Consider the following 7720-nt stretch of genomic DNA (forward strand, 5'->3'; position numbering starts at 1 on the left):
TATAAGTTCCACATGCTTCCTACATAAAGACATACACAAAATGACATGGATTTCACCAGATGGAACCACAACTAATCAAATCGAACATGTGCCGATAGACAAAAGGACAGCCAGTAGTATCTCAGGTGTGAGAACACGACGAGGAGCATGCTGTGGATCAGACCATCTTTTATTCCTAATTAAATTTAGATGCAGAGTTAACAAAGAAAGAAATGAAAGACAACAAAAAAAACTGAACCTGGAAAAACTGAAGATTCGGGAATGTAAAGAGAAGTTCGAAGAAGAAGTCGCAAATGAGTTAAGGACGCTAGAACTGCACTCCATAGAGGGCAAATGTCGGGCAGTCTGATGCCTACCTTATGAGTAGAACATCAACAGGAGCACAGGAAACATACACAGAGTTAAAAACGCAAACAAAAAGGCTAGGTCTGGAAGTTAACACTGAAAAAACAAAAATATTGATACTGATAAGATGAAATATAGTCCTACAAAACATTATACATGAAGATGACATTGAAACGGTTGGAAAGTTTACCTACCTGGAAGTAGAAATATATGCATCAGAAGATGGAGAAATACGGAAGAGAATAACGCCGAGAAACAGAGCTTATTTTGCTTTCTCCCACATAATTCGGTCTAAAAATGTCCACCGAAATACAAAAATGAGAATCTATAAAACCTTAATTCGACCAATACCATGACATGGCAGTGAAGCATGGGTCCTAAAAGAAACATCCAAAAGCAAACTCGACACATTCGAAAGGAAAGTACTGAGGAGAATACTAGGACCTGTGAGGGAAAACAGAATCTTCAGAAGTTGATAAAACAACGAGCTTTATCAACTTTGTAAGGAAGCACCACTGTCAGACTTCATTAGAATACAAAGATTGCAATGGACCGGACATGTGACAAGAATGGGAGAGGATAGGCTACCAAAAAGAGCACTGAATGCTAAAATGCAAGGAAAGAGACAGGTTGGAAAGCCAAGAAAGCGTTGGACACAGTAAACAGCGACGCACACGCACTTTTAGGAGTCCGTGTATGGAGAAGATCAATCACAGACAAGCAAGAGTGAAGGCAACAAATAAAGGAGGCCAATGCTCAATTTTTGCTGCAGTGCTGTAGAAGAAGAAATACAATAACCCAATTATCAGAAAAGAGGAATTTCTCCCAATTTCGTGAAGTCTTTTATTTGACTGAGCAATTTGTAAATATTTAGTAAAACAAAATTTCAACATTTACGTTGAAAAGTGTTTTGCGATGATATTAAAGATCAAATTTTATCACATTCCATAGAATCTATTAGTTTAACTTTTTATCGGAAAGTGTATTATAGTCGGTTCGCTATATTTACGCGGGTTTCGGAATAAAAATTTTATTGTAAGTACCCAGTTTTAATAACCTGCTCTTTGGGGAAATATCAACTGGTCAAATGAAATGAAAAATAATCCATAACTTTTTTTAATTAAATAATAATGGAAAATCTTTTATATAATTGACAGTATAATAAGGAGAATTACTTCATTAATGGAGTCTAATGTGGCTAATATAAACCTAATAATAATTTTATATTACACTTCACACAGAAAATATGGTCTATGTATATTTGTTCCATGGAGAGAGTTTCTAATGAAAAATAAAAAAATTTAACTTGCCAACAAAAATGAAAATCAGTCATTATCATCAAAAATATCATAATTGGCATCATCATCACTGTCATCACCATTAATTGTTATTATGATTGGAATTATTTCGTTTATTTTATTTCCACGAGTCCACCAATCTTCTATTAGTTTGGTGGACTATTATCTTGTATATTCTATTTGAATATACAGTTGCACCACACTTCTGGAGTTACAATTGAAAGTGCCTTTCGCCAAGTTTCCCGAACTGCGTCGTCGCTATAACCGTTAGGCCCAATATGGTTGTCATAATATTGTTTTGCTATTCCCCATATATATTCGATGGGATTAAACTGGCAATGATACGGTGGCAGACGTAAAACTTGATGACCGTAACTTTCAATAATCTGATCCACAACAAAGGTTTTTGGTTTTGCGTGGATATTTGCCAAGCGTAATAATTCTGATTTTAAAATATGTTGTGTAAATGGTATATGTTCCTTTGTCAACCATTCTTTAATTTTATTAACAGTCCAAGAATTCGTTGGACTTTTGTTTAATACTTCAGAATGGTAAGGTGCATTGTCTAAAATAATTACGCTGGGCTCACTTAAACCTGGGAGAAGTTTTTCATGTAACCATTTTACAAACATTTCTGTGTTCATATTATCGTAATAGTCACTTGATTTTGATTTAGATGAAAATATTAAATCAGCAACTTCTATAAAACCCGATTTCCCTCCTGCATGTAAAATTATGTGTCGCTTCCTTTCTCCATCAGTATGTTTGATAGACTTTACGTTATCATCTTGCCATATTCTCTTGATTGCACCCCTAGAAAATATCCATGTTTCGTCTAAATATATAAAATTTGCCCTTTCTTCTTTTAATTTAGAATATTTCCTTAGAAAGTTAATTCTTTTATGCACAACAGAACTTCTTTCACAAAGGGCTTTTCTGTTATTCTCCTTTTGAAATTTGAAACTTAAATTATGTATCACTTGCCATAGACTTGTTCTGCCAATTTCGTCAAATTTTCTATCTTTTAATTCCTAGAGAATTGTATTTAAGGTCACATGTTCCTTGTTGGCTCGCATTCGATAAATGGTATCACGAATTTCAAATTTTTTTCCATCTGGAATATCTTTCGTTTTCAATGATAGGCGAGTTTTTAGGTGATCTTCTTTCGGCCGTTCATTATTGCGATTTTGTAATATTCCTCTTAGTTTGGTTTCACTAATTCCTAGAGCATCACATACGCGTTGTTGAACAGACATTACCGATTTTAAAGGACCGCCATTTTCTTTTTCATCCGTAAAATACTTATGTACACTACAAATTAGACTATCTACATCTAACACACGTCTAGGCATTTTTAAATATTTCCACCAAACATACAATGTCAACACTGCCAAAGAATCAATTCAACTGCAATATTGTAACAAATTTATACCTACCCTAATGTTACTTTAATGTATTTTAAAATATGACCATTAATGCAGTTTTTACCTAATTTTCTGGGAAGTCGTTTACTGCAACTGGTTATCAATGAGTTATTAGCATAATTTTGTTAATCCGAAACCCGCGTAATTATAGCGAACCGACTATACTGTTGGTTTGTAGAAGTTGAAACGAAGACTTTCTTCACGATATGCAATATCTAAAATGGTTGAGGTCATGATTATTAAGCATAGGGCATCTAGAACTCCCACATTTTTATTTTTAATAAAGGTAATTTAACTATCTACTGTAAATCATCCGCATACCATGGAATAAACGGTTTAATGTTAGCCTAGAAAAGCAAGGTGCGCTTTACAATAATTACCCATATTTTAATCGCTAATAATTAGAAATAAAAGTGTGAATAACGCGGGGTTTCGAGAATCTGTTACTTCATAATGACCCGGTAATCAATGGCGAATGATTTCACGTTAGGTATATCTAATCCATCGACCAAGAAAGAATCGAAGCAGCAAGACTACTAATTTATTTGGAATCACTACAATGTAAAATTTAAGGAAGAAACTTTCCCGTAAAATCAGATTTTAACAGTTGATATAACTACCAGTAAACTCAGTTACGGTATTTTTCGTATACACGGTGTGCTCATTTTATCGAAAAGACCGCCGGATAGCGCGAAATTAAAATTAAGTGATTGTTCATATATACATATATCTATGATATTCTTCTTCTTCTTCTGGTTCCTATCCGTTTCGGATGTTGGAAATCATATTGGCAATCATGACCTTGCTCGCTGCGGCTCGAAACAGCTCCGTTGAGGTTTTCTTAAACCATGTTCTTAAATTACGCAGCCATAATATTCTCCTTCTACCTGGTCCTCGCTTACCTTTGACTTTACCTTGCAATATAGACTGCAGCAGGGAGTAACGGTGCTGATTTCTCATAACGTGTCCCAGATATTGCAATTTTATGCGTTTGATCGTAAACACAATCTCTGGTTCCTTCTTCATTTTTTCTAGAACTTCCTTGTTCGTGATCCTTGCTGCCCATGATATTCTCAGCATTCTTCTATAAAGCCAAATTCAAATGCTTCAAGTTCTGTAAGCGTCCATGCCTCCGCCCCGTACAACAACACAGAGAAAACATAGCATCTCAAATGTCTCATTTTTGTATCTAGGGATATGTTGTGACTTTTGAAGATGGCGCACATTTTGTTAAAGACCGTTCTTGCCTTTCCTATACGGCACTTTATTTCCTGTACATTGCTCCACTGTTCGTTTATAATAGTTCCCAGGTAGCAATACTGTTTTATTCGCTCTATCTGCGTCCCATTAATGTATAGATGAGCCCCATTTATATTCTCCTTGCTGATAATCATTTGTTTCGTTTTGTGGGTATTAATGTTTAGTCCGTACTGTTGACTGTACTCGTTTATTCTGTCCATTAGCCTCTGAAGTCCCTCTTAACTATCTGCTATCACCATGGGTGCGCTTTACAATAATTACCCATATTTTAATCGCTAATAATTAGAAATAAAAGTGTGAATAACGCGGGGTTTCGAGAATCTGTTACTTCATAATGACCCGGTAATCAATGGCGAATGATTTCACGTTAGGTATATCTAATCCATCGACCAAGAAAGAATCGAAGCAGCAAGACTACTAATTTATTTGGAATCACTACAATGTAAAATTTAAGGAAGAAACTTTCCCGTAAAATCAGATTTTAACAGTTGATATAACTACCAGTAAACTCAGTTACGGTATTTTTCGTATACACGGTGTGCTCATTTTATCGAAAAGACCGCCGGATAGTGCGAAATTAAAATTAAGTGATTGTTCATACAGATTGAACGAATTTAAAACGGAACATACAATTTAATATATGTCTGTTTGAACTGCATTTGAAATAGTGGACCAATATAAAACTTGGACAAAAATAAATCCATACCCAGTTATAGACATTGTATAAAATATCGTTCAACTATCTGTCTCCTTTAAAGGAAAGAGGAGCTTGCCTAATAGTCGGAGAGATAGAGCCGAAATTTTGGAATGATCAGTAATATGACATTTCTCTATAGGAATATATTCATTGTAACTGGGTTAAGACTTTGCCTTACAGGCGGACGCCCCTCGTGGTACAGGGGGTGGCTATACAGGGATGAAGTTGTAATTTTTTCGGAAAAATTAACGATCGATAATATGGCTGAAAATTTGCCCAGAGTAAGATCTTGGTATAACTAGACGAAATCCCAAAGGGCGGACGCGAGAGTGGATACATAAGGGGTGGCGGACAGGGGTGAAATTGCAATTTTTTGGGGAAAAATTAACGATAAGTAATATGTCCGCCATTTTCATGGCTCATTATTTAGCCCCTAAAAACTCTAAATCCAAAAGAGCGGACAGCTGGGTTGGTACAGAGAGCCATAAAACGGGGTCAAATGTACCACTTGCCTGCGCATTTTAGGTCTCGGTAACAATTTTCAAACTGATTTTATTATGATATTTTTATACCGATTCATTTGAAAATTTGTATGCTCACTTCTGTTACTATTCTGAAAAGCGTCAAGTAGAGTTTTCCTCAAAATTTTCCAAAAAAATTTCCGTAAATGAAAATTTTCGTAATTTTTTGAGGTAAAATCTAATTTGTAGAATCCTTTCGATTTTCTGTAAGTTATACCATGATTTTTTTCCAAAAATTTTCAAACTTTTTTTCGATAAGAAAAAAAAATTTAGAAAAACTTTTCTAAAACATTTGATAAAACTCTACGTCATCGTCTGAATCTTTTATAGAATATTTTGTAGTTTTAAAATGATATTATGATAATGTTTTTTTTTTCAAACTAAAGTCATATTTACTTTACCAATCACATTTTTCTCTTAAATATAAATATTTTACGAATTAATTTTTAATTGAATAAATGTTTGATATTAGACTGAAAAACAAAAAAAAATATTTTCAATATAATCAATTGAAATTATCTGATGATTGATAAAAATGAATTATGAAACCGGTTAAGTAATTTTATTAAATTAAAGTAATTTTATAATGTTGACTATTGAATATTTTCGGTATAACAAATAGTAATTTTACTTATTTTTTATTACAATAAAAAGGTTTTTAAATTTATATTGCATAAATAATGGTTGTTCAGATATAAGAAAAATTTGATTTATTATTACATTAATAATCAAATATAAAATATATTATTTCTATTTATCAATAGGTAAAATTCAATTTGTAGAATTTCTTTAACATTTACAAATAATTATTAATAAAAATCAATTTAATAGTGGAATTATCAATTTTTTAAGTTTTGAAATTTACTTTGTAGATATTTTCAATATTTTTTTTTAACTTTCAAATTGATTGAATTTTTTTTCATTAGTTAATTATAATTTTACAAATTCTGATTGGACATTAATTTTGCATCATTATTATTTTAAAATATTAAAATAATAATGATGCGCGTTCCATTTAGATCAGTAATTCTAGACGCATGCGCTCAATGTAATAAGTATCAAGATGCTTTTATCCAACTTGGTGAAACTGACTTCGATTGTAATGAAGTTTTTGAAACCTTAGAAACTTTCATATGTCACTTATATGGAACAGGATCGACGAGAACAATTCCAAAAAGAAAAGTAAACGATGTCAGATTTTCACTATTTAACCGGCAGTATAAGTTGCATGATGTGAACGAGCCTTTAAAAAAAAACTAAAAACTTTCGATGCTTCAAGCTTACCACCATGTCAAGATGAATTACACCAACATCTACTGCGAGCTCATTATATTTCAAATATTTGGACAAATGCTCATAAAAAAGTACCAACAGAATTGATTGTTGAAGAACATGGTTGGGAGCTTGAAGATGAAACATATAAATTCAAATGGTTTAGTGGACCTCAGATGCCAGAATCAGTTCGAGAAGTAGTGATTGAAAATGAAGCAAATAATGAATGTGATATTATTGAAAGTGAAAGTGACGAAGATGATGAATGTGATGACATCAATGAGAGTGAGAAAAATGACGAAATTTTTAAAGTTTTTCTAAATTTTTTTTTCTTATCGGAAAAATCGTTTGAAAATTTTTGGAAAAAAATCATGGTATAACTGACAGAAAATCGAAAGGATTCTACAAATTAGATTTTACCTCAAAAAATTACGAAAATTTTCATTTACGGAAATTTTTTTGGAAAATTTTGAGGAAAACTCTACTTGACGCTTTTCAGAATAGTAACAGAAGTGAGCATACAAATTTTCAAATCAATCGGTATAAAAATATCATAATAAAATCAGTTTGAAAATTGTTACCGAGACCTAAAATGCGCGGGCAAGTGGTACATTTGACCCCGTTTTATGGCTCTCTGTACCAACCCAGCTGTCCGCCCTTTTGGATTTAGAGTTTTTAGGGGCTAAATAATGAGCCATGAAAATGGCGGACATATTACTTATCGTTAATTTTTCCCCAAAAAATTGCAACTTCACCCCTGTCCGCCACCCCTTATGTATCCACTCTCGCGTCCGCCCTTTGGAATTTCGTCTATTTATACCAAGACCTTACTCTGGGCAAATTTTCAGCCATATTATCGATCGTTAATTTTTCCGAAAAAAATTACAACTTCATCCCTGTATA

Source organism: Diabrotica undecimpunctata, chromosome 8 (assembly GCF_040954645.1).
Source record: "Diabrotica undecimpunctata isolate CICGRU chromosome 8, icDiaUnde3, whole genome shotgun sequence".
Lineage (NCBI taxonomy): Eukaryota > Metazoa > Arthropoda > Insecta > Coleoptera > Chrysomelidae > Diabrotica > Diabrotica undecimpunctata.